Below are 24071 nucleotides of genomic sequence, written 5' to 3' on the forward strand. Positions count from 1 at the left end.
AGGGTCCATGCTAACCCCATTCAGAGGGTCCATTCTAACCCCATTCAGAGGGTCCATTCTAACCCCAGTCCACTGTCAAAAGAGCCTACAATGGCCATGCAAATGGATAATAATAAATACTTTATTGATCCCTGTGGGGAAATTGTCTTTATGTCCCCCTCAACTTGCACTTTGTAAATTAAGTTGTCCACAAAGGGCAGCCACCCATAGCAGTACCTCGGGAGCTTGGGTTTAAGGGCCTTGAGGTTAAGGGTTTGAACCAGCAACCTTGTGATGCAAGACACACAGGCTTAGCCCACTGAGCCACACACAGCTCCAGTTACGCTTTGAGGAATGACTTCTACTCACTTGTAACACAACATAATGACAGTATGATGAGCTGCTTAGCAGCCAGTGGTTTGATCACAGGCTCAGTCTGCTGTTTATCACACCTGAATCAGGCACCTGAGACAGGAACCAGGGCAGCCATGTGGGACTCAGCATGGAAAGATTAAGCACTCAGAGCCACTTCAGTTAGCTGTATATTTACAGGGTTTTATTTAATAAAACAATATTTACACATCTACCGGCATATTTCCCTTTGGAAATAGTATAATTACACACAGACCCCAAGGGAATGCAGAGCACACAGAAGCACGACACAAAAACAGACACTCAGACAATACCAGTGTTATAGGTTGGCACCTCATCCTGGGTTATTCCCTGCCTTCTGTCCTTGTGCTTTTTTAACTGTATATATGATGGAGTTAATTAGTAAAGTGATGGATGGGTTAAACCCTGCTGAAAATAGCAGGAATGAACAACAGATGAAGGCAGAAGAAGGTCTAGAAGAGACACAAACTGCAGAGAAGTTTGATGATAAATCACCAGGCAGCAGTGGCAGTGATGACACAATAGAAAGTGCACTTGGCTACTGTAAGGAACCTTCCTTACAACAGGCAGCTGACCAGTGACTGTCCTGTCCTGACTGTCCCCCTGAACACTCTGCGGACCGGGTTGAGTAACTGTAGCTCCATCTGCTATTTCTGACACCAATGATTCTATGAGGATCCGCAGAGAGTCTGTTACTCCTTGTATTAATCCATTCATACTCGTCATTTTATTGTTATATTTTACACACAGGCTCCCCAGTGTGTTGTATCTGAACTATCGGGGACAGTATTATTCAGGGGAAAGTGGCATAGCCTACAACAGGAGGGAATCAATGAGATCTATCAGAGTTATTTCTATTTTTAACCCATTAATATGCAAGTTTAATTTAAATACACGGTGTCTGCAAAATCAAAGCCGGCGCTCCACCTTCTAGTCATTGGAAGGTACTGCTCCCCCCACAGGTGTGCGCCTATTACATACGTCTCGTGACTCAGCAAAAGAGGAAAGGCATTTTGTGGTATCTTTCGTGATTAAGCAAAAGACAAAATGCATTTCATGATTCCACAGAATCAGTTTCATCCATGAAATGTAGGCATGTAACGATGAATCGCGAATTGGTTAAAAATCAAGGTAAATGTATGATTTAAACCGGCTGATATGGAAATTGAATCGCTTCTTTAGGAGTACTTCATGGTAGTTTACTTAACAGGAAAAACTGGTGTAATATTACATTTGATTTCGTGGCGTCAGTTCGACATCAGATGTCACTGCGTATTCATGTTGACGTCATACGTTAGTTTGTGGTTTTGACCGAACGCGAGATGGCGAGTGAATTCGAAACTGAGGACATCCCCCCCATCTTAAATCGGCGGTGTGGCAGCATTTTAGCTTTCCGGTAATCACAAACGAAAATAGTGAGAAAAGCACAGACAAGATAAAACTTGTGCAAACATTGTAAAAGATTGATAAAATACACAAAACAGCACAGCGAACATGCTTCAGCATGTCTACCAGTGTTCTGTCGATTTATGCTGCCTTGTCGAAAAATGCTACCGTAGTGCTAATCGATAGCCCTAACCTTAACTCTTACCCTAAACCTAAAACCTAACCCTAATCCCTAGACGGTGGAACTGCATATACGCGGAAAGGCTCGATAGCACGTCTCGATAGGTAGGATTTTATGACAGAACACCGGCACCACAGTGAGCTCAATTCACCACTGCAAGAGCGAAGGTTATTAAAAGGGCAAACTACACTAAAAAGCTGCACATGCAAGCCTTAGTTTACTTGGTAACGCTTTAAATTAAGTGCTTCTTCATAATGCATTCATAGAACATTCAGGGCACCTTCATAATGCATTCATAGAACATTCAGGGCGCCTTCATAATGCATTCATAGAACATTAAGTGCACCTTCATAATGCATTCATGGAACATTAAGTGCACCTTCATAATGCATTCATTATGCATTTATAGAATATTCAGTGCACCTTTATAATGCATTCATGGAACATTCATAAGCAGCATGCAAGTACACTTCAACATCCTAACATCCCTTAACAGCTATAATATACATAAATAACAAACATTATATTATAATAACAAACATTATAATTGTATAATCATGTAATGTTTGTTATTAATGTATATTAAAGCTGTTAAGGGATGTTAGGATGTAAAGCATGTATACATGCATGATGTTTATGAATGATTTCTAAATACTTAATGAATACATTATGAAGGTGTACTGAACGTTCTATGAATGTAATATAAAATAATTATGAAGGTGCAATTAATGTAAAGCGTTACTGTTTGAAATCTTTTTTATTATTATTATTTCGGGTTTTTTTTTTAAGTATTTTATTCAATTTCAGTTGCACTGTTAAGAAAAGGACACGTTTTGTACAGTTTAGAAAGAAAAATAAAGGAATATTTTTAAATAAATTTGTCTGCAGCTCATTTTGTTAAAAAATCAAGAGAAAATCGTATCGTATCATGGCTATCAGTCTCAAACTCACAGAGGGCCATGTCGTCTGGTCAATGGGGGGGTGGATGCTGGGGGAGGACAGAGAGCCATGGCTCCCAGCACACCTAGATCCGTGTTAGAGGAACGGTCTCATTGTGACGGGGCGCTGCAGCATCCATACTAAAACTTTAAGCTTTTAAGATTTAAACCCAACACATTAGCAAGATAAAAAGTAAGTCAGACTCCAACAGTAAATACTCTTTCTGTATTTGGTTGTTATTGATTGGGGGCGGGGGGTTACGATGTGAGAACGTCGAGACCATAACTTCATGGGACATCGTGGAAAAACTATCATGCAATGCACTTCCTGTACAGCATAAATGGACAAAAGGAGGGAAAACAAGCCAAAAGTGATGTGGAGTGTCACTGTGCTGGCAGGCTGATTTCCTTACATTACCCAATAAGAATGGGGGGTGTATAAAACGTCTGTATCTGGAGGGGCAGTGAAAGCCCGTCAGGAAGGATCAGCCCCCACAGGTTAGGAGGCCACTTCCTAATATAATCTGGAGCTGCTAATAATTCCAGTTTCCTGGCTCTCACTTTCCACTGCTCTCACTGGGGGATGCAGTCGGGACTCTAGGGGTTTAGTGCACAGATTTTTCTAATACCCCAACCCCCCATCACGTATCATATTTTCCATACTTGGCCAGATGTCCCAACTAATCATTTAATAAAAGTTCATCTATTCATCATACATGGCCAACAGCCAAGCAAACACTTTTCACTTCGTCATTATGGGGTATTGTGTGTAGAATTTTGAGGTAAAAATTGAATCTAACCCATTTTGGAAAAAGGCTATAACAAAATGTGGAAATAGTGAAACCCTGTGAGTACTATCTGGATGCACTGAAAACTGTGAAAAGCAATGTAAATGATACGATAAGCTTAAGGCATGTATCTGATCTTTCAAAATCTATGAACCAGCAACCATGTGGTTACCATGTCCAAGAGAGGGACCGAAGTCTCTTCACTTCTGGGGTTGTGTAGTTCAGCAGTGAAGTAGGTGGGGGTCGCTGCTCATGCTTCAGTGAAGGTCTCGGAAACCACAGGGGCACCATGGCTGTAGACCTGGTGTGCAGAGAGGCGTGGGCTGCTCAGAAGGACAGGGACTGGGCTGCTGACCATTCACACGGGGTCTGCTCCTCAGGGTTTGCACCGGTGGTGTTTTCCTAGCAAAGTGTATTTAGGTGATGATGCCCTCTTGATGGTACAGTCGAACTTCGTTACAACGTACCTCGGGGGAATTAAGAATTTGTACGTTATAACCATAGTACGTTGTAACCAAGTCCCTCAAAATGAATGATAGAACACAAAATGTATATAAAAAAACTTTTAGAAAACACCCCTCAAGTTGACACTATGACATACAGCTTGTGTAGTTTGAAGAATATAATAGGAACTATATTCTTCAAACTAGGTTAATATCAGTTACTCATAGACAGCCGACATAACGCAAAATCCACTGCCGGCTTATCGTTCAAATCGCCTTACTGTAACCTAATGTCAAACCGAAATTATGCACCTGTATATGATTCAATTGGCTGAAATAAATTTCGATACATGTGTTAGATATCAGTCTTTTGTTAATTTCTTTCACTATATGTCACACAATTACCCCAATAACCACACAGTTTCAGAACTTAGTTCGCGTCGGCAGTATAAGGCTGCCATGTATAATTCTGAATTATTTCCACCTTGTCGGTCAGCGAAATCCGTTTCCTTTTAGCAGGCATCTTGCTTGATATGCGGCAGCATGACACCATGCAAAACCATGAAAAAACGGGGGCTGCATGCAAGGAGTCCGGCCGGCGTGGAATGCTTCGTGAGGATAGGTTCATACAGTTAGGTGTTGTAGCGATGTAGATGGCCGGCAACAGCCGATTCTGAATTGTGCGCGCGCTCGGAAGATGAGGCTGTACGTTGTAACGAAGGTCAATTTGCCTATTTTCCTCTGAAAATCATACGTTATATCGAAGTTTACGCTGTAAAGGTGTACGTTCTAAGCGATACCGGCAAATGGAATAATGCATTACGCGAATTCGGGACATCGAAATTTGAACGTTGTATTGGTGTAAACGTTATAAACGGGGTACGTTGTAACGAGGTTCGACTGTAATACTTTTCTCAAAGACCTCATATGTTTCAGCATGTTTATAGATCTGTGTCAAGATTGCAAAACCCTGAGGACCAGGCCTGCCTCAACACCTGATTTGATGTTTGCTAAGGCATGAGCTTTTTTTGAAAGTGCCAAACTGGCATTTAGCTGGCCGTTCTGTCTTGGATTCACTCAAGCCCCTTTCAGTCATTGCACTTTTGTGCTTCTGGATCAAGACACAACATTGGGTTCTTTCACAGATATGAAGATGCTTCTGGTCTCGTGCTGGAGCAGTGCTGTGATAATTATGATCAACTTAATGTCTTGATGGCTCCACTTGGGTCATGTGACCCATGTTTCAGAAGTGAGGTTTGAAACCATTGGACCCCATGGTGATGATGATGAGGTTCTGTTTAACTTCCTGCCCAAATTAATATGCTGAATCCACCTGTGAGGGCTGTGGTACTCTCATGCGAGTCCATGGGCTGAGAACCACTGGGGCGCCATGATCTTCTCTGGCAGTAACAGAAATGAGTTTCTCCTGACTGATTGGACTGTGGATGTCTTTCTGCGGCATGGATTAAATTCAAGATCTGGCCAGACTGCGTGTTTTTGCCATGGTCTGTCTGCCCCCCCGTTCCGTGACCTGCATGTTTTCCCCCTGATTGCCAAACCCCAAACACCCCCCACCCAATATGTGGCCTGCATGTTTTTGTCTCGGTTTGACTCTGCCTGCCCCCCCGATCAGTCGCCTGCGTGTTTTTGCTCCGTCTGACTTCCTCCCCCTCGCAGGTAAAAGCCACCACCTGCAGCAATGGTGGTACCTGCTACAAGCATGAAAACGCTTCCTGCAGCGCCTGCCTCCTGCAGGGTTAAAGGTCATGTCTACCAGGGGGCCAGATATTTCGTCATAGTAATTTGTAATTCAGCTGCATGACACTTGAAAATATCAATTTCTGCAATAAGAATTGCAGTATTTATAATGAAAAAAGTTGTAAATAAAGCAATTTCCCACAAACATGTCTATTCATGAGTGATTTAACAAGCAAGGATGAAAATGATGAGGAATAGCCTGAAGAGCCATGCAGAGCTCATGCAAAAGTAGCGGCGGTGAACTTTACAATAATGTTAAACCTGTAGTAGATAATCCCGAAAAGGAGCGTCATTAAAGTTGCACGGCTTGCTAAGTTTTGTTTCTTATAACAATATAAATGTTCTAGCGAAACGTAAACCCCACGCTCTAGGTGAATTTTGTAACCAAGATTTATAAATACCGGACCTGTTTTGAAAAATAACATTGCTTATGAAAGCAGGCAAGTCAGAATTTCAAGTTAGAATTTCATTGTACTTCATACACATAATGCCGCTTTCTTACAATCTTAACCTGCCATTAAATTTTGAAGACGCTGTACACAGACGGACACAATAGTGCTCTCAATTTTCTCTTGCCTCTGAAAATATACAGCTCTACCGGCCATTCAGTCTTAAACAATCAGATGTTACTTTAATACTAACTGCCGTATATAAACAGATAATCCCGTGACAAAAGGTGACCGTAATGCCACCCCAGTTTTTGGTGGGATTGCATCTCGTGTACATGCATCTATGACGTGTGGAATGAACACAGAAACCATGTGGCAGCCATGATGCACAGGCGTATGTGTTGTGAGAGCAAGGTATAAATCAGCCCTTATGCTCCCTTCCAGATCCTACTGCAGGATTCCAGCCAATCAGCTGCAGTGGCATGTAGTGAGATTGGGGGGTTGGGGGTCACAAGACAAGAGCTGCAGAGATGACATTACTTCTTGTCCAGAAGATGGTTCCCTGGTAGATGCAGAGTAGATGCAGAGGGTCCTCCCATCTGCTGTATGTGTCCAGGTTTTGGGGCTCCTGAGAGACATCACTGTCCCCTTTTAGCCTGAATCTGCACTTTATTAACATCTGAAAGCCTCGTGTGTGTCTGACTCTAGTCTGGAGTTGCATCACTGAAGCGCTTGAACTGGCGACTTCCAAAAACAGCAAAGCAGAAATCCAGGCTATGCTGATGATGTCAGCATAGCCCACACTAGCAGAGCTGTAATGGACTGACTGCCGTCAGTGTATTCCTGCATCCTGACCCACAGCTCGGATGTTCTGCCACCAGCTTGTGTTTCCTGTGTACGGGGGAGGGTGTAGTAACATCTTGTTTTCCATTTCCCCCCACAAACACAAACCCTCATTCCTGGTAAGTAAAGCTCTCATCAGTGGCGTCTCTGACTACCCTCCCCATAGTAGCCTTTCCTTTTGGTGGGATGGTGACCACAAGCTGCCTGAGTTAATAGGAGTCTGTCAGGCTTTAATGGGATCTGTTTATGAGTTGGGTTATTTTTGAAAAAGTCTGGATGTTGGGGCAGGTATGAGCATGTGAAAGGTCATTAATCATTATCCATGTCTAAGTGTACTAGCAGGATTGAGTCTGTAGAGGGCACTGTAAAGAACTTTGTCCTCGGCGGGCATGCATGGTAATGTGAGGCTTGCAGATGAGTCCCTCCGCAGACTGTGGCTTGGCTATCAAACTCGCTCGTGATAATGGAGCACGGCTTTCACTGCCACCATAACTGGTCTGAGCCTCCCTGCCTCAGGATAGCTCCATTTCATCACCTTAGGTTTCAGCAGGTGGGATGTGGTTTCAGGCTGAGGGTCCTCACAGTCAGGATGGCCCCATCTGCTGTCCAAATGGCACAACAGCAACCTCATGCTGGCCATTATCGAGGTCAACGTTGAGACGCAGGTGTTCCCCAAATTAGCAGGTGAATTGGATCTGTGGGAGGCACAGTGTCAGCTAGTTGTGACTTCATGCTCAATTCAGCCTTCTCCTTTGGCAGAATCATGGTCTGTAGCTGCCTTTGTTAAATAAGTGATCCAATATTTTGATATGTATGTAGTAGACCAGGGCTCACCAACTCCGGTCCTGGAGAGCTACTATCCAGTAGGTTTTCTATCCTACCTGGCTTCTGATGAGCCACACTAGTTCTCAGGTAAATACCAGGAGCAGGTGTGGCTCATCAGAAGCCAAGTGGGACAGAAAACCTACTGGATAGTAGCTCTCCAGGACCGGAGTTGATGACCCCTGTAGTAGACTGACACACTGGGAGAACAAATGTGTGATCATTGTGTATGTCTGTGTAGGTCCAGTAGTATTGTTTACCTTTGTAAACAAGTCGAGCAGTTCTGTCTGTAGCCATCTGCCGTAGAGAATTCCGTTTCAAAATACTCTTACTCGTCTGCCTATATGAGTGCGAGCCTGCTTCCCTGTAGACTGTAACTGGAATTCTTGTGAGCCACTTCAGCCAATGGGCTGTGCAGCACGGGCTATAGTGTGTTCTGATTGGCTATCCTCCTGGGAAGAGTACCTGGTACCGGCCCTGAGCACATTCTTTTACATGCTGTCATTCTCCTGCCTGGTGATCTGCATCTGGTGGAGGAACAAATGGATAAAAGAGTGGGATTGGCAGCAGCCAGCACGGCTAGACAAGAACGTCACCAACCAGTGGGAGGCGCTGTGGCCCATAGTGCAGCAGCAGGACAAGCTCAACAAGGAGGTGCCGCAGGAGTGCAAGAAGCTCATGTTCTCCCCTTATAGGATATGCAACAGAGAGGAGGAAGAGGAAAAGGGCGATGGACCAGTCACTGTAGAGGTGAACAAGTACTCCGAGTAGCACGCGTACCCTTTGACTGTACCCCTGGTATGCACCATGCGCAGCTTTGCCCATAAGCAGGCCTCCGGGACACTCAGCCCCAAGGACAACCACAGGAAGAACATCAACCGCATCAGCGAGAACCTCAAAGAATAGAGTGACTATGCCCGGCCAAAAAAAAAGTTGCCATTTGAATTTTTCATTGGACCTCCTTTAGCTGTGATTATGGTGCACATTTATCATGGCATTGTTTCCACAGGCTTATGCAACATCTCACCCTTTTATTTTCATCCAGATTTGCATTCATTTCTCACCGATAGCCTGTATACGCCATCGGGGGAGGTGTGGTGGTGCGGGTCCAGGGTTTGAGCCTCTTCCTCAGCTCCACTTGTGTGGAGGTCTTGTGTTCTTCCTGTGTCATCATGGTGTTACTTCTGGTCTCCCCCCCAGTCAAAACACATACCAAAGTGAACTAAAGCCAAAATATCCAAGTATGGGTGCCCATGGCCTCTGGGATACGCTCCGCCCTTTTGTGAGATACCAAAACTTTTTGTAATGAAAAGTAAAAAGGCAAACCTTGTTCTGGGGGGCAAATAAGTTTCTAGATGGGCTGGATCTGGCCATTTGCTGACCTTTAATAGAGGGCAGGCTGGTTTAGAAGATGGATGGAAAGGCATACAGCTACAGTTTAACCTTTTCCTAAAGCAGAGTATAAATTCCAAAAACAAGAAGGAAGAGGTGGTTCCAGTATTTTGTGGGAAGAACACCATACAACACTGGTAATGCATATAATCAGAGATCCCCAGTCAGATGCTTTCCAGTATTTCTGTTCTTTTACTGAACATCGGACTCCTGTTAACTCTACTGGAGGTTGGACCATACATAGTTAGGTTTTATACACAAATGTAACTGAATAATGCGTTATGATTGGCTCGTGAAGTGTTTTCATAAACCACGTTACCGTACACACACACACACACACACACCAGACAAACAATAATAAATAGTCAATAATAAATATTAAAATCCCTCTGGGTTAAGAATAAAAAGCCAATAGACAATAATCACAGTAAAAAAATCACACTGATTTATTTAAGACACATATGACAGCCAGGACAAATGAACATTTAAATTTGATTGGGGAGCGGGGCATGATATAAACACATTAAATTATTAAGCATAATTATAATTTATTGACCAGATGTGATTGATTGAACAAAAGATACAAAAGAGATGAGCCCATACATAGCTGACATCTAGTAAGTTGGCCCAGCCCTCGGAATATTTTTCCGTATGTGGCCCTCACTAAAAAAAGTTAGGACACCCCTGCTGTAGACGAAAGGGCCGCTGTTCTCTCTGCTGGTTTTCATGTTCAATTCACAGTGGGGCATATCTGCAAGAAAACATGGGAAAACCAGGTATCTGAGCCTGATGAACTGAGAGATACTGGACTAGCAAGGTTTGTGTTGAAGGAGCTTACTTACCTTTGGGTCTCCTTTGTCCAAATATGCGGCGGAACAGCCTGACGAAGAAGTGCTTTACGCGTTTCACTGCTCTGAATCTTGGCACCTTGTGGTAGCTGTTTGATGGAATTTCCTCCGGAGTGAAGCCCTAGGGTTGTAGTTTAAGATGTTTCGGTTGAGCAAAGCAATTCCTCAGGACGCATGAATACTATTGAACTCAGCAGACCAGCAGTTTGCATGTACCTTAGTGAAGAACTTATGGTTTAGGATTTGCTCCAATGTGGGCCGATCCTGTGGATTCTTTTGCAGGATCCAAGAAATCAATTTCTTGGCTGATGAGGAGAGGTACTTGGGTAGAGTGTACTCTCCTTGAGTGACACGCAGCTTGATTTCTTCAGTGTCGCCATCAAAGGGGTATGCACCAACAAGCATCGTATACCTGTATCGAGAAAGTCAGCAACGGCATTTGAGTTTCATTTGCATATAACAACATTCTGCATTGGTGCATTTCAGATATCATTCTTGACTCTGGCTCTGACTGTGAGGACGATTGAGAAGGTATACATACATGATACACCCCAGCGCCCAGACATCTGACTCTGGCCCTTGTCCCTCCATCTTCCACACTTCAGGAGCCGCATATTCTCTCGTCCCACAAAAGCCTCTACAACACACACAAAAGGAAAACAGTATACATGTGCTTCAGCCTGTTGCATGAGCAATTTGAAAGATTTGCTGGAGAATCTAAGAAAAAGAACCCACTTCTGCCTGCTTTCCAGTGGCTCCAGCTTGGTGGCCAGTCCAAAGTCGGCCACTTTTAATTCCAAGGCCTCCGTTAATAATAAGTTCTCTGAAAGACCAATGACTCAAATATTTCACCTAATAACACCAGACATTAAACAGTTGCAGAATACAACAGCAGGCAGCAATCATATAAACCACACAGGAAATGCCATGTAAAATGCCAACACTAACATGTGAAGAATTAAACAAATCACGTGTGCAGGCACACATACCTAATTTGAGGTCCCTGTGGACAATGCCTTTGCCATGGATGTGTCGTAATGCCCCAATGAGCTGCCTCATGTAATACCGCACTTCTGGCTTGCTGAGGATTTCACGTTCTTGAAGGAGGTCTAGCATCGACTGGAATGGGAAAAGAAAGGATGGCGTGAGTCGACATAGAGTCTTAACCTTAACAAACTGTCTGCAAAGGCCAGAAACAGCTGGGCTCACCCCCCTACTGCACAGCTCCATGAAGATATAGAAGAATTTCTCATCTTCTACATGATGGGAGAAGTTTACAACTTGCTGGTGTTGCAGCAGCTTCAGCAGCACCACTTCTCGGAGACTCTGAAATGTCAGACGTGTTACCACAATGAGCATAAAGGAAATGCAATTTAACTATGGAGGGGGCTGACTTCAAGCAGGATTCAGACCACATACCTCTTTTATTCCATCAGAGTGCTTTATCGGAATCACCTTCACTGCAAATATCTCTCCAGTGAAAATGTCCATCATCTTGAAGCATTGGGCAAAACCTCCCTAAAAACACAAGTACAGTAGAGGTCAGCGCGGGACTGATTTTTCATCCTGATCCCGCAGAAATGTGTAATATTTCGACCCGCTCCCGCCCACATCTGTTATGGTTTGTCCAGCTCCCACCTGCTGAATCCCACAAGCAAGGCTGGTGTAGTATAGAGTGTGCCAAAAATACCGGACACATTTTAAATGCTATAATATCTTGGCTTATAAAAATTAAATAAGGTACCAAATTTTTTTTTTATCTAACTAGGCTACAGACCTGAATTACAAAATATCTAAACAGTCTCAATAGAAACATTTCACAGTCAAAATGACAGAAATATAGGGAAACATTGAAATTTGTGGCGCGGCTCTGCGTTTATTTCAACTAGAGGTCTGCGCAGGACTGATTTTTCATCCCGCTCCGGTACAAGAAACTCTCAAATGTAGACCCGCGCCGCATCCCAGGAGTCCCGCGGGCGTCCCGCCCCGTTGCAGAGCTCTACGCTACAAGACAAATTGCAACTTAATTATCTACGGTATCTTTATAGTACATACTTCTCCCAACAGTTCGAGTCTGCGGTAAAATCACTCATTTCTGTGATCAAAGATGATCTCAGGAACTTCGTGTCTCCGCTGAGGACAAGCCATGTTGCAGTAAGACAGAAACCGACGAAGTGGCGTCCAGTAACTAGGCAACGGAACAAGGTACGTTCCATACTTACGTAACGCATCGGAAATTCGAACGAAAACATGAAATAACTTTTTTTCCCCTCCAAGAAATCACAGGTATTACATAAAACTATTCTGCAAACACACCCACTGGCATTAGTTCGACCAAAAAAAAAATCAGTTTCAATAACTCACAATATACACCTCTAGTTTTCATGAGAATATTAAATCAGCCATCCTACACGCTTTTAATGTCAGGTACCCAAACCCAAGGGAGGGAAACAAACACCACGCGCAGCGGCTGTAAATGGCGCGTGGAGCGCTGCGCAGAGAGGAAGCCGGCAATTAGCCAATGTAGCTATTGCCACGATATTATTTTTTAAAGGGGAATCTAAGTTGCATTTAGTTAAGTATATTTATAATTTAATTTAGTAATCGCACTCTTATTGTGCTGGCGTAATATATTTAATATACGATTAATAACAAAAAAAGAAAGGTGAATAAAATATATATATATGCGATTCCTATGATAAGCAAGTCGCAAACACGGACATCGTTGAACTCTGGAAATGAAAGTTAGTTACAATAACGTAGACCGACAATTTCCCTTTGTGGCATGCAGCGAAGGATGTATTTAATGTTTCTTTGCAGCTTGTTTTACTAAAATGTAATTCCGCAAGCTGTGCATTCTATTGATTTGTGTGTGGAGTTTGCATGTTGTCCCTGTGTCATCATGGGGCTTCTTCCAGGTTTCCCAGTTTCCCCCCACAGTCCAAAAACATGTGAAGTTATTCAGAGTTACCAATCAGCCCATAGTGAGTGACTGTGTGGCCTTGGTGATAGGTTGGAGTCCCATCCTGGATTGCTCCTTCCAGGGCAGGGTGTGCCAGTGCTTTTCCTGGGTGCTGCCTCACAAAAAAGATCTTGACCTGGTTTCATTTTGAGACAAATTGGCCCAAAATTGAAACAGCAGCACTAGGTGGCAACAAAGGAAGGATTGGACGGCTATAGACGACAATTGACCTTGTGAACACAGAACCTCTAAAAGTATTCAATGGATCTTTTCCAAACTCCCCATGAACATTGTGGGGCCCAAGAATTTATCTGTAACAATCTGTGAGAAGGTTGGAAAAAATTATCACGGGAAACCCCCCCCCCATTAAGTCACACAATGTTGGGCTTTAGGTGTTGCAGGTATTTTATACCTCCCTTTGTAATTAGATTGATAATCAGGTACTTTGAGGCAGCATTCAATGATTTTTCTAATCTGAGATAATAGTTAAAACATACTGTATTAATTGTCACCCAAACATCTGAACATGTCATCAATGAATATGCTTTCCAAGTTAAAAGTGTGTCATTTAAGTCTGAGGTAATATTTCTTCCTAGTTATTGTTCTTTGTTCTGCTTCTATAAACACTGTAAGAGAGATTTGTGTTTACTAATCTCCTGACAAAGTGAGTGAAGATCATGTCATGGTCAGAGTTTGTTTCACGTGCATTAACTGGTGATTGTGTGGCTGCAGTGTGACTCAGTGGGTTACGGTGCTGTGTCTGTGAGCCTAAGGTTGCCTGTTTAAATCCTACGACTTCACAGTTGGGCCCTCGAGCAAAGACCTTAACTCCAATTGCTGCAGGGACTCTGCTTTTTCAAAAAGAAGTTTGTTGCTTTGGATAAAAGTGCCTGCTAATACATATTAGATAAATGTTTATTCCTTTTATCTATCATCCACCCCCACCTCAGACACACAACCCCTCTAAAAGGACGTGGTTAGACTCTGCTGGCCTCAGTTTAGCTGTAGAAGCGGCACTGATCTTCAGAAACTTCCAGTGGAATCATGAAGCCCCATCAGATCTCTGCCTTCTTCCTCCCGACGACAGTGCTGCTGTCCTCCACTTTGGCTCAAGGTAAGTCTGCAGCATCTCACAGCTTTCATCAGGACGTTGTCAGTATCCTGGATTTTAATAAAGATCATGGACCCAATTGTGAAACATGAACACAGTTTCTCTGGGCATATTTCTCATGTATGTATGTATGTATACATGGCTGTATATACGTTGTATATAGATTGTATATACATTTTCCGTTCTTCATGTCTGTCCAGATGGCTGCAGACCATTTAAGTCTAGGACTTATAGGATTCTATAAATTTCTTTGATACAAGCAAGGTTACTGACCCAATTATAAGTTTTTTCGCTGTGCATTTTTCATGTATATATTCAGAGTGGCTGTATATATTTTGTATGCAGGCTGTACATATATGCAGTTTATGTTCTTTATGTCAATCCAGATGGCAATCTGTCGGTGTATTGCTGTTTTATGTACTTTCCTGGAATACTGAGGATGGACCAGATAGCTGGATATGTAGAGACCCGTAAGAACTGCATTAAACCTGGAATTATGTAAATATTAACTTTACTCATGTATTGTTTTGAACTATTACTGTTTTGAGATTTAATATTTGTTGTGTGCAAAAAATCTATAACAGAACTAATTTTTAGTTCACGGTAAGATGCATATGGAGACAGATTCTAACAAGTGAGATGCAGAACCATGTAATTTTTTTCCCTTCAGTTTTCAGACTTTACACCACAAAGGGTAAAGAAGCGTGTGTTGATCCCAGAGATGACTGGGTTCAGCAGGTCAAGCAGAAGCTGGATCAGCAGTAACGCCTCCTGTCCGCCTGGCAAAACATGATGAATGAATTTTATTACACTTGAGCTTCCATCCATCCATTTTCCAAACCGCTTATCCTTCTGGGCCGCCGGGTCGACTTTAATTCATTTGTAAAATTATTTTCTGTCATTTTCCAAGTCATATAAAATTTTACAGCATGTTATACTTGAATATATTGAGTTTTAATTCTTTTATCAGTATTTTAATTATAAAACAACATTCTGGTACTTGGTGGGCATCTGAAAAAGACTATTAGAGAATCATGCAATTAGCATAATATAAATGTATCCATTCTCTATGTGTGTGTCACGCCCACATCGGACCCCGACCACACCCAGCCTCACCAGAACAGCCCCGACTACATACAGATCACCTGAAAACATTTAAGTAATCAAACTTTTAAAGTAAATTCTTGCCAAAAAATATGTTCAGTTCAGCACTTAAAAGATATGAATTTGTTATATTTGAACTACACTCAAATATTATGCTCTGATGTTCTTAGATCTTCATCTACACTCAATCCTTCAATATTTCAGTTCTTATTTGGGGGATTTTCTCCCATTCGTCCTTGCAAAGGGCTTCTGATTCTGCAAGATTCTTGGGTTGTCTTGCATGCTCTGCTTTTTTGAGATGTATCCGCAGATTTTCAGTGATGTTTAGGTCGGGTGACTGAGGGCCGTGGAAAACCTTCACCTTGAGGTATTCCATTGTAGATTTTGAGGTGTGTTTTAGATCATTATCTTATTGTAGGACCCATCCTCTTTTTAACTTCAACTTTTTGCTGCTGGAATTTGCTGCATGATATTTATTCAAATCCATTCTTCCCTCTACCAATGACATGTTCTCTGTGCCACTGGCTGCAACACAAGCCCAAAGCATGATCGATCCACCCCCATGCTTAATAGTTGGACAGGTGTTCTTTTCCTGGAATTCGGTATGTGGCCAAAAAGTTCTATTTTGACTTCTTCAGTCCACAGGTCTTGTTTCCAAAATGCATCAGGCTTGTTTAGATGTTCCTTTGCAAACTTCAGATGCAGAATTGTGTGGCTAGGATACAGGAAAGGTTTTCTCCTGCAGACTCTACCATTAAGGTCACATTTGTTCAGGTACCGCTGCACAGTAGAACGGTGAACCACCACTCCAGAGTCTGCTAAATCCTCCTGGAGGTCGTTTGCGGTCAAATGGGGCTTTTTATTTGCCTTCATAGCAATTGAATGAGCAGTTCTTTCAGAAAGTTTTCTTGACCTCCATCATTCCTGTTAACTGCCATTTCTTAATAACATCATGAACTGAGGAGACATCTATCTGGAAACACTTTGCTATCTTCCTGTAGCCTTCTCCTGCTTGGTGAGCATTAATTATTTTAATTTTACAAGTTAAACGTAAACGTTATCTAAGGGCTGATCTTGGACTGGCCAAACTTTTGCTTCAGACCCTTTACATTTTTTGTTATTTTGTACCTGTGAACGATGGAAATAAAATTTAATCTTGCTTAAAATATGAAAGAAATGTGTCATCATTAACTTTATTATTATACTTTTGGTGATCAGTTCATCTTCTGCTGACTTAACAGACATTTTAAGCCCAAACTTTTGCATGCCACTGTATGCTTTTGAAACAAATAACCTCAGAATTTCCTCATTTAAAATTTTTGGAAAACAAGAACAGGATGAGCTAAGAACATCAGAGAGCGCTGAGCCAGAAACCAGGGGCACCAGTGAAGCTGAGGTTGACCAAGAGGTTGGAGATGAGCTGTTGCACAGCGAGATGTTTGATCAGAAGGAAACAGGAGTCCCACCTCCTAACTAGGCAGACACTCTCGGGTGAGGAGAGCCTTCGCCAGGCAGAGTTGGAGTGGCAGGTCCTCCAGGCCCGGAAGCAGGAGGTGGCAGGACCAGCGTTGGCCTGGCATCTGGGCAAGGAATCTGCAAAGGCCCAGATGGAGCAGATCCAGGCAGCCGAGCGGCACAAGGAGAAGGAGCTGGCGCGTGTGCGCCTGGAGAACATCAAGCTGAAGGCGGCATCGCCAAGGGTGAGAGAGCACTGTCTGCCAAGAAGGGGCTGGCGGAGGGGCTGCACATCCTCGACTTCGAGCAGCTGAAGCTGGAGAACCAGACGTACAGCGGTAAGGTCGAGCGAGTCGCAGAGATTCTGTTGCTGCGCGACAAGATCGCAGGTGCGTGCACGTCACAGAGAAGCTGCGATGGGTGCAGATGGCACTTGCAGCTGACCTGGCAGAGATGGAGGTGGCGGTGGCACGGTCACGTGACTCTCTGACATGCGGCAAGCGGGCTCGGGACAGGGTGCGGGCAGACAACCTGCGGCTGCGCCAACGAAGCGAGCTGCTGGGGAACAGCGTGCTGCTGCGAGACATGGAGGAAAGGGTGGGCGATGTCATGTCGCTGGAGCTCAGGCTGGGGGCGCTGAAGAGCAGGAACTGCAGAGCTGAGAGGAAAGTGGAGCCGGTCTGGGACACACCGTAGTGGGATGAACAGGCAGGCAGACAGATAGACACACACACACACACACACACACACACGTAAACTGTCACACATGCAGGCTTTCAGATCTATTAGTGATGGACTAATATTTAGCATCATTACGGATGTCATTAGAGATTTTGGGCCCCTAACCCAGACCAATTGCATTTTAGGGCCCCTGTAATCATCCTAACTGCAACCCCCCCCACCCACCCCCCTTTTTGGTGTCCCTGAACATCACCATGCTTAAATATGAAAATGTACTGGAATGCACATATACTGCACATGTTCACTTTACTGTACAAATAACTTTAGTCTGTACATCCTCGCCATTACACTCACCATTGCACTATATTTTAGATTTTAGATTGTATATTTGGATTGTATATTTTAGATTATGTACTTGGTTCCATAGAAAACACCCCGAATGTGCAGGTAGCTCTTGTCACACACGCAGCATTCTACAGCACCAATGCCATGATTTCAGGGAGGTTAATGTAACACTTTGGTTTAATTGTAAAATTTGCAGGAGAAAATACAAGCTTAGTGTGAGAGAATGAGATTGGACCCAGTTGTGAGTGTCTCACGGTCAGTTATGGGACATTTGACAGCCCTGGAGTCATTGGTTCTACAAAAGACATTGGATTAATTTAATCAAGTGCATGAATCTGTTCAAATACTGCTGACTGACGATATTATAGAAAATGAGAGGATCGATCGGAATGAGTCCATAATGGTCACTTTTAAGGACCTTGAAACTCAGGTTCATCCACATGTACTGGTAGATCCCTCTGTGCTTTCAGTGTTTCAAAAGGATCAAATCTGTGAAAGTCAGCCAAGTGTAGCTCTAATGTATCCTGTTCTATATCATCTGCTCCTGTGGCAGTTCTGGGTGGGCCGGGGGGGGGCACCTGCATTTTATAGCTTCATGACTTGGACCTACTGTAGGTGTCCATTACAAAGTGATTTGTAATTTTGAAAAAAACATCTAGAGTCCTCATTACACATTAACGGTTCATTTTAAAATGTAAAAATCTAATTGATGTTCCCCCCCCCCCCCATTCAAATGGACCAGAACCTCCAGTGATGTGCTTGTGAAAGACAATGCAGCCTTAGAAGCGATGGACGACTTAGACTGTCTGAAGGGTTAGGGTAAAAAAATAAAACAGGCACCTTCCCAAACTCCCCCCCCCCCCCCCACACACACACACACACACACACACTAGTAGAATCGTACGCTATGTGTGGTGAAGTAATGTTAGTCCCTGATTAAGATTATTCAACTAGAGTTTTGTCGGCTAAAGGAGACTGAAACTGCGAGCCCTTGGAAAATGTACCTGGGGGATCAGTCAGCTGAGCTCATGGATGCTGACCTGTCATCCTTACATTTTGTGACAATAGGAACAATCTCTAAAACGCAGCTTTGAAGCAGTGGCAGCTCCTGCCAAATCTCTCTCGGGGGTGATTGTTAAGATGATGACTAAGGTGACCCTTTTAATAGGTAAATTAACAGCTAACTAATCAGGCAAATGCTACATTGCATTGTTCAAATTAGTCAGCTAGCTACAGTAACATGATATTTTCACGCTGCACTGAACAATTAATATTTGTTTTGGTCATCTCAGTGAAACAATACCACCAGTAACCACTAGATGTCAGAATAACACACCTGCTCCTGGTATTTACTAGTGTGGCTCATCAGAAGCCAGGTAGGATAGAAAACTTGCTGGATAGTAGCTCTCCAGGACCGGAGTTGGTGACCCCTGCTGTACAGTGATTGTGGACAGCTATGTCCAAAATCTATAATTATTATCTACATTGACTGACCAATCTACTGTGGTTATAAACAGATAAATTGTCATCTATCAGTTTGCACTCATAAAAACCTTCATCATGAAGAGCGATACCTGCTTTTCTGTTAATTGCATAAAATTGAGTGAAGTCCTCGCTCTCACAATAATCTGATTCGGTCTTCATCAATTTATTCTGATTACTATGACCAGGGCCGGCCCAAGCCTTCAGGGGGCCCTAAGCAGAATTTTATTTGGGGGCCCCTCTGTGCCACCAATATGACTAATTATTGTCAATCCTTTATTATTCGCACACTATAAATCTAACACACCCAATATAAATTTTATTTTTTTGTAGCTGTGTTGCTTACATCATACCAATGTTTTTACCCTTGCTATGATCTTCAATTGTAACAGTAGCAAACCCACAGGAGCAGTCAGGTGTTAATTTGCACTTTAACATTCAAAGTCTTGCAGTACCAGTTGGCATACTTAATGTGGTGTACTGAAAAGTGGCAAAATAAACTAGTAGACAATGCTCTTACTGTAAACACTTTAACCACTTTATTTATTTATTTTTTACAACATGTAAAAAGTGCAATACAATCAACACAAATAAAATAAATAATAAAATATAAGGCTAACGTTAACCACTTTAATTACTTTTGGTCAGAAAATTTTGCAACATTTAAAAAGTGCAATACAATCAAGTACAATATAATAAATAATAAAATATAAAGCTAAATACCAAAGAACTACAAATTAGTCAAATACAAACAGGATATTTTTATATGAAAAGACAAACTAACTCAACTTTACATTCCACCTCAATATTCCACTTTCCTTAGAATTTGTGTTTCCTTGCTTTTCTGGAGGCAAAGTCGTTTATGATATCATTATAAGATGTCTAATGGGCAATTATGTTATTAATACCAATTAGTGCAAGTCCACTCAGTCTTTCTTGGGCCTTGGAAGATCTCAAATAGTTTTTGATCAGTTTGAGTTTGGAAAAGCTCCGCTCTGCAGATGGAGAGTGCAGGCTATCCGGAGATAACACCAATAACAACAAACAACAGTTATTTTAACATCAACCTATATGGCACCGCAGCAAGCCATCTGTACACCTAAAACATTAAGACATAATGATATAATAACACAGACCCCAAACTTAGGCCAGTCCAGTCAGGGTTCGAATTACAAAGTGGCTTTCGGGGGAGCCGTATTTACCGATCCTCCCTGACTGACTTTAACGCTTTTGGTGCATGTTCGGGCATTTAAAACAATAGGTTTACAGTAAACCTATTGTTTACTTAGTAAACCGTTTACTTCAAAACGCAAGCGTCAGTCAGTGTTGTCAGTGTTAGGGCAAACAGCTCTGTCCACGGTTCTGAATCAACCGCGCTTAGGCCTACATCATGCAAATCATGATGAAAACAGAATAACTCACATAACAATCATAAAAAAATACATCAATATTAAATAGGATTAGGGCCAATCCTCACAAACGCACAGATCAAGTAAGTAATTCCATGATTCTTACCTTAAATCAGAAGTGACCACAGAGGCCTGGGGTCTTCTGTCTTTGCTTTCCGTCCTGTAACCCACGATGTTGAGGGTCGGTGACTGTCCCGATGCTTGTAAATCTTTCTCTGCAGGTTATTCTGTGACTCGCTGCTGACCTCTCCATTCATCCATTCCTCTGACAGATGTACTCCCGTTGCTCTTTCGGCGAGCAACAGGCTTTTTGCCTCCATGCATACTGTACATCCTAACTTCTGATTTTTGGAGTAGAGCCATGTATTCCTGATTTTCCACTCACTCCATTGCTTTGTTGTCCAGTTGAAAGGTGTTGCATGATCGCCTGGTCCGCTGCAGGTCGCAGCGGTGGTTTCTGGCGCCAAAGTCTCGCTATCCTCGGTGCTGGTGCTGTCACTAGAAGCAACTTTTAGCGGCGGCAGCGGCGGTAACACCGGCAAGCTAGTTGTAGCTGGTGCAAATGAAGAAAAAAAAATTCTGAACCAAATAGTGTCCTAAAATATTTTATGTCAACCATCCTTACCTGGCCACATCCCTCCCCCCTTTTATGGCGCTGATGGGGATGTATCTAGATCGCGTTTCACCGCTGCGTTGTTCAGCAAATTACCATGCGAATGCGATTTGAATACGCGCTAATGCGGCTATTTAGAATGTGAATAGCGATCTTCGGGTGACAGCGGTACTACACGCCCCCGATGCAGGTAAAACAAAGTAAGGTGACATGGTTTGATTTTTTTTATTTATTTTTTTATTTAACGTAATTTTGAAAAGACAGAAGCCAGCGTTTTTTCATTATTCTACATTAAGATTTCAGTGAGATATAAACTGAAATAGACGCGAAAAGTACGCTGTACAATGCACTCGAACCCAGAAGGTTAAAGCACGTGAGCAGAGCAATATTCGGGCCATAAGACGCAGGGACTTTTTCCACCCACTTCTGGGGGGAAAAAAGTGCGTCTTATGGTCCGAAAAATACGGTAATTTCAGTGCAGCGCCGCCACGCATGGATGGTCACAGCAGGAGACAGCGGAAAATAGTGTTCGGAAATAGTAATGTAATGAGCGAATAAACATACAACATTGACACATTTTTAATATCATCATTTATTTCAGGAACCTTAATGTACAGAAAATCAAAATCTATATGCGACACAAAAAATGGAAAGTGTTTTAGAGCTCCCCCTAAATGTCTCAAAGTAGGCTTTCAGGGGAGCCCAGGTCCTTTTCAGGGGAGCCGAAAATGATACACCGCCCCCACACCACACCATAGAACCAACCCATGGATTCAGACACTGTTCTGCACTGCTTCACACATACCAAACATACAGCTCTGGAAAAATGAAGAGACCACAGCAACATTTTTTGTTTCACTCATTTCTCAGTTCATGGGTATCCGTGTGTGAATAGTTTTGTAGCGCCAGTGAGATGGCACTGCATAGAAGAACCTACAGTATTAGTATTTCCCAGCATGCTCGCCAGACATATTTTGGTTCACTCATGTCTCAGTTTACGGCTGTGTGTCTGAATTTTTTTTTTTTAAACTGCAGCCTGGTTTTTCTCTGTTTCTCATTAATGAAGGGCTTCTTCCTTGCTTTATGGGACTTCAGTCCTGCTTCTAGGAGCCTGATATGAACTGTTCTAGCACTGCACATCACACCTGCACTTAATGTTTCCCATTCCTTTTGAAGGTCACTTGAGGTCATCCGCTGATTTATGAGGCACTGACGGACAAGTTGCCGGTCATCTCTGGCATTAGAAAGTTGCGCCCTTTACCCGGCTGGTTTCTAGTAGTTCCCAATGTCTCCTGCTTCACCGTGTTCTTGTGTACTGCTGTACATTTGAAGCAGCCTGCCTCGCAGTGTAGCCTTCTGTCAGCACAACTATGTTTCCAGAGCAGTAGTTATATTAGAAATATTAGAAACCTACATATATTGCATATTTATTACCTTTGCAAGTAAAAATGAGGATCCATTGAAATGTATTGGCTATTTCAACTAGTTTTATGTTTCATCTAAAAAGGGATGTTAAATATATTTTTCTGTATGTTTCATACAGTATATTATCTGTTGTTTTTATCTATTTTCATGGAAGTTTTCTTCATGCCGCTGTGGCATCCTGGCAAGTGAGATGTGTTTGGGGGAGTGGAAGCAAGGATCAGCGAAATGTGGCTCAGCAAGTCTTGTATTGTGTTTGGTTACTTATGGTTAAGGTTAGGGCTGGGTAGGGGTTAAGGTTGTCATTGTCGGAATTAGGGTTTTGCCCATAGAAATGAATGGACGATCTCCACAAAGATATGAGTACAGGTTTGTGTGTGTGTGTGTGTGTGGCGGGGGGGGGGGGGGGGGGGGTGATAGAGGCTACAGCTTTGGGGAAGAAGCTGTTTCTCTGTCTGTGTCCTGATGGTCTTCAATCTCTTGGCCGATGGAAGGGGGACAAACCTTAGTGGGTTAAGTCCTTGATAATTTTGCTGGTCCTCTTGAGTTGGTGGCTGATATAAACTGTATCTAGGTTCAGGAGCCAGGCTTCCACAATCCTTGGTTTCCTGGCTCTCCTAAAGTAGACAACAATCTCCTTTGTTTTAGTAGCGTTGAGGACCAGGTGTTGACCCTCCACTCATCATCTCCTGATATCAGTCCCACTATGGGGGTGTCATCAGCGAACTTCACTGTAGTGTTAGAGGAGTGGATGGGTGTGCAGTCGTGAGTGAACAGGGTGAATCAGAATCAGAATATCTTTATTGTCATTGTAATATGTACAAAGAAATTAGGTGCAGTCCTTGCGGTGTCAAAGAATTATACAATAAATTACATATGTGGCATATGGACTGAAGCAACGAGCAATGGTGGGCCTTTGATAACAGAAGGGGTTGGCCTATGAGGAGGAGTGTCTGTCAGGGAGGACACTAGATCAGGAAAGCTTGGGCGGTAGGACCAAGCTGGGGGGCTGTAATGACACAGGTGAAGCTATGAGGGGAGATGGTGAGTGTGTCTCTGACACTGCAGATGGGGTTTTCTTCACTGGCAGCTCGAGAGAAAGCTGAAGACAAAGTTACACATTTATCTACCAGATATTTACAAGAATTATTTCCAGTCAGCTGCTTGGATGTTCATCCCAGTCAGCAGAATCATTCTGGGCCGGATGTAACCTGCATACACCATTTTCATCTGGCCCTCTGACGACATGGAATGAGCAGATCATTGCTGGTTTCCACTGGGACACTTCAGAAGAGGCACAAATGCAGATGCAGTTTCTGAATCTCAC

At 42.9% G+C, this 24071-nt stretch overlaps 1 protein-coding gene and 1 long non-coding RNA gene across 2 annotated transcripts in view; one reads left to right on the top strand and one right to left on the bottom strand.

Moving 5' to 3' along the window:
* The window catches only part of LOC140577735 (THAP domain-containing protein 6-like), a 150841-nt gene that overhangs the window by 13502 nt on the left and 113268 nt on the right, over positions 1 to 24071 (top strand). The window lies entirely within an intron of this gene.
* Positions 9735 to 10263, bottom strand: LOC140593562 (uncharacterized). Its single transcript, XR_011993953.1, has 2 exons — positions 10155 to 10263; positions 9735 to 10063 (listed from the first exon to the last, which is right to left on the bottom strand). It is a non-coding gene; the product is annotated as an uncharacterized lncRNA (long non-coding RNA).

This window comes from Paramormyrops kingsleyae, chromosome 12 (assembly GCF_048594095.1).
Source record: "Paramormyrops kingsleyae isolate MSU_618 chromosome 12, PKINGS_0.4, whole genome shotgun sequence".
Classification (NCBI taxonomy): Eukaryota; Metazoa; Chordata; class Actinopteri; order Osteoglossiformes; family Mormyridae; genus Paramormyrops; species Paramormyrops kingsleyae.